At 33.3% G+C, this 4,712-nt stretch overlaps 1 pseudogene across 1 annotated transcript; it reads left to right on the top strand.

Annotated features, from left to right (window-relative positions):
- Window positions 1-2,410: 2,410 nt before the first annotated feature.
- Window positions 2,411-4,389, top strand: LOC143590327 (BURP domain-containing protein 6-like; annotated as a pseudogene). The gene is made up of 3 exons (XR_013145457.1): window positions 2,411-2,457; window positions 3,105-3,222; window positions 3,499-4,389. The product of XR_013145457.1 is annotated as a BURP domain-containing protein 6-like (transcript).
- The last annotated feature ends 323 nt before the right edge of the window (window positions 4,390-4,712 follow it).

The following is a 4,712-nucleotide window of genomic DNA, read 5'->3' as shown; positions in this document are numbered from 1 at the left end:
CATGCGGCACGACATGAATAAAATACCTGGGACATTTGCAGAATTACCCCTTTGCTTTTTACTACTTTAATGCCTTGTATTAAAAGAGAAAAAACAATTTAAATACATCAAACAAACTCATACTAAACCTACTAATGTGGTCCGCCAGCTTATAAACAAGCCCACGTACAACGCTGACATCCCATCTAATACCTTGACCCGGTCATCTTCTAGACTAATTCATACCTTGACCCGTTTGCTATTTGGTGACCCATGTAAACAAAACTGTTAGCCGACTTTACCCGTAAACATTAGCCATATTATATCTTTAAATTAATACCATAATTAATACATTACTTAACTATAGTGACAAAGAAAATCTAAACTTGTCTAGACATGGTGCTGCAAACTTATTTATGAGGCCAATCAGGTATAGAATAAAGTAACTTTAAGCATTAAGAAGGCGAGCTAAAGCATAAATATGAAAAACCAATTGGTATCGTGACCCAATATTCTCTTGCTTTTATCATGTTTTGTAACTTACGAAATAAATAAGACCTCTTCCCCTAGTGGATAAATGTGTATGTAAATATAGGTATCTTTAAGATGAGAAAAGATCAAATAAGAAGTTTGATTATCCTAAGAAGGCTAGGAAGGAGGGTATTTTTGTCTAATACCTTAATATTGAAAACTCACTTAATTTAATTTCAATAACCCACTTAATTAAAACTCACTTAAATTTTCACTTATCTCCTACAACCACCACCGCCCACCGCCACCACCTTGCCGGAAAATAAAACACTATGAAAAACATAATGAAAAAGACACAATGTAAAAAACACAATGGAATAAACACTATGAAAATAAAAACACAATGACAAAAACACAATTAAATTACACAACGTAAAAAACACAATGCAAAAAACACTATGAAAAAATAAAACACACTTGTATAACACAATTTTGTAAAACACAATTTTTGTAAAACACACTTTGTAAAAAACCCACGAAATTTTTTTTTATTTTATATAGCAATATAAAATATAAAAAACACTTAGTTATTATGGTGAAATTGTTTTGAAAAAAAAAATGTCATATAAAAAAATTATGGATGTTTTAAAATGATGGGGGTATTTGACATGTGCCTTGCATGTGGAGAGAGAAAGTCAACAAATGTGTTATCCCTATTATGCTCTTACCCTTGTTTTATACTTTATGATCTCTCTAATCTAATCTCAACCATTCAATTTTAAAATGAATGAACAAGATTATTTCCTATCCTTCTTAGAAAAACTAATCTTCTTATTATAACTCAACCCTCTTTTAGATATATGAAATCTCACGGAAATATACATATGGGTAGAAACTCATTGTCCTATTAAATATGGACGTTATTGACCGAGAATGATGGTGACTTTAGTACCATCCCATTATTTTGGTTTATTAGATTTTCCAAAGGCCATAGGGAATAGGAATATACATTAATATACCATTTAAGAGATGTGGACTGCATGATCGTCGGAGGTTAATTTAATTTCTAGCGACAACGAACCTTGCAAGGTCCAGTGACAGCGCGCTGTCACTGGTGGTCGTCTTGCAACCGACTCAACAAGGAGTGCCCACACAGAGCAAAAAATCATTACATAGTTAAAACCCCTTTGGAGCTTACTTCTGATTTGGCTAGAAATTAGGAACTGATATGGAAGTAAATTAACCAAGAAATCACCAACGCAATTATATTAACAAGAAGCAACTCATCGATGGAAAGTTGTGTTGGCATTGACGATCAACTATGATCAATAGCCAAGTTACTATTGAAAACGAATCAACACCATGATTAGTGGGTAATTGTCTACATGTTTTAATGTTTAATATTGCATTTATTAATCTGTTAATTATATTGAATGCAATGACTTTGTGTAGTTTAGTGAATTGCAAGTGATGAAGCTTAAACGAGCATTACAAAGCATTTAGAAAGAGTTTTATCATTACTTAAGAAGTGAGAAGCATAAATTAAGTAAATATGAAAGAAACGAAAGATTAGTGAAGAGTTTGTTGTAAACCCGAAGCTGAGGCAAAAACTAAACAAGGCGTGTGATAGTCATGAGTTATTGGCGTGACACCATGTAAATAATGTAAGAATTACCAATTAGGTAGGGCCGGGGGTTTATATTTATATAAACAAAAGTTATATCAAGAAATACAATTACATATCATATCGTATTACTTTAACATATACCTTACAAGGAGATAATGGAGAAGTACCTTAATTGTTACAAAACGTTAAAAAACTAACGTGGTCTTCCGACAATCCGACCTCAGCTTTACCGTACGGGTGCGCATGCTTGAATAATTCAATTATTAATGAAGTCTATTTTCCACTTTATAAATACTACTTCATCAATCTCAATTGACCACACCATCAAAAACACGTCTTCAATGGAGCTCAAACTTCTCCACGTTTACACACTTCTTTCTGTAAGTATATACATCTTTCATTAACAATATGAACCTAAATACATAGACATTAATATTAGAATATGAGAAGCCATTATAAAATATGCCAACTGAAAGTCAGTAGTATTAAAAAAAGTTTAGTAGCTATGTATTCTTATATAATAAAGTTATATAATTGAATTCAATGATCTAGAAATTAAACACTCATGTTCATAATAATTTATACAAGGCGATTAAGGGGCGGGCCCACATTTAATTCTCGAAATAATACAAAGCATACGAATGTTACTGAGTAGTTTCAAACGCTGTTCAAAAGAGCTAAAATAGGGTTTGCCGGTTTGGAATTTAATTTGGACTTGGGTTATAAAGAAGCGTATAGGGGGTGTTTGGCCTAGCTCTTATAGCTTTTTTATATAAAATAAGCTTGCTTTGATGTTTGGTTTAGCTTTTTAGGCTTAAGCTTATTAGCTTATATAGGCTAATTTGAAGAAGCTTGTGTGAAGATGGTTTTTTAGCTTATTTGGAAAAGCTTATTTGTGTAAGAATATAAGCATAAGCCAAAAAACATAACCTAGGCCAAACACCCCCATAATGTGTTGCAAAATAAAGAATTTGTGTTTGTGACAAGAATTATTTCTTGTATTAATTTGTGATTTGGTTATGATCAGCTGGTAGCAGTACTTGTTGGAAGTTATGCGCTAAACAATCCTGAAGTGTACTGGAAATCCGTGTTACCAAACACTGCTATTCCAAAAGCAATTAATCATCTTTTATCAAACACTCAAGGTTGATCCATTGTTTTATTATTTCTTATATTTTGTACCAACTTTTTATTATAATGATAAGGGTTAGATCAAATACAAATTAAATTACAAGTAGTGTACTTATATAGACAACAGTATAGCGTAATTACAACATAGTGTAATGTAATTATATAATCATAATTACACTACTTGTATATATAATTGCATTTATTGATTCTCACAATTAACACGTTAATTTAATTTGTACGTTAACTTTACCCATAATAATAATAATAATATTATGTTGATTTACATATAGCATGGGATGATGGAAAGGAAAAAGTCTCCATGGACAGTTACATCAAGCTAACACCATCTTATGACCCATATTCCAAGTATGAGGTTAAAGATAATGAACCCCTACAATCTTACTGGGCTTGGAGACAAGGATCCAAGGAACAGCAAAAACATAACCCCATCATGAAGTTATTATTCCTGGAAACCGACTTGTATCAAGGCGAAGAACTGAAGTTGCATTTCATGAAAAACACCCATAAAACCGAACTTTTACCTCGAAACATCTCCGATTCGATACCCTTTTCGTTAAATGACCTTCCCGAAATCTACAATAAGTTTTCGGTTAGACCCGACTCAAAGGAAGCCGAAATTATAAGGCATGTACTTAACATATATATGTAAGGACAATGTCAGTGAAGGTGAGGAAATATTTTGTGCAACCTCGTTAGAATCCATGATCGATTCGACTACTATGAAATTGGGTAAAAGGGTGAGAGCGCTTTCGACCGAGGTGAATAGTAGAAAAACTACCCCGTCGCAAAAGTACAAGACTGGGCTGGTCAAAAAGCTCGCAGAAAAAAACAAAGTTGTGGTTTGTCATATGCAAAGCTACGCGTATGCTGTCTTTTTTTGTCATGTGAGCGTTGATATCCGATCGTATGCGGTGTCTTTGGAGGGTGCGGATGGAACCAAGGTGAATTCCGTGGCGATTTGTCACACGGATACCACGAAAATTAACCCGAAACATATGGCATTTGAAGTGCTTAAGGTGGCTCCAGGAACTGTTCCACTGTGTCATTTCCAACCTGAAGATCATGTTCTTTGGGTTCCATATTAATTATTAGTGTTTAATTCGGTACTGATGCATGGTTTGTGTGTGCTTTAAGAATGAATGTTTAGGTCGAGTGTCGATGCTACTTGTTGCAACTAATTTGCTTATGTTTGTTTAGGTACTTTGTCAGTTTTTGTAATATAAGAATAAACTTGTGTGTCTTCTTAATTAGTTACTTGCGTATCTTTAATATTAAAAGTATTTTAGCTGCATAACAAGTAACAATTACTACTATTAACTAGAAAGACGATAACTATTTATAAGATCTTCAAAGTCTTTTGGCATCAATCGCTTCACATTGAGCTTTTAGTGTGTCCTCGGATGCCTTCCTATCAGCTCCTCGTCGAGCCTGAAGCCGAGGTTTAACAATAATAATAGTAAAAAGTATATATAAGTGTTTGTAA

This window comes from Bidens hawaiensis, unplaced genomic scaffold (genome assembly GCF_021521415.1).
Source record: "Bidens hawaiensis isolate Kalapana, Puna unplaced genomic scaffold, B.hawaiensis_p1.1 tig00038476_1, whole genome shotgun sequence".
NCBI lineage: Eukaryota > Viridiplantae > Streptophyta > Magnoliopsida > Asterales > Asteraceae > Bidens > Bidens hawaiensis.
The sequence above is the reverse complement of the archived record's forward strand: the minus strand, read 5'-3'. Positions and strand labels throughout refer to the sequence as shown.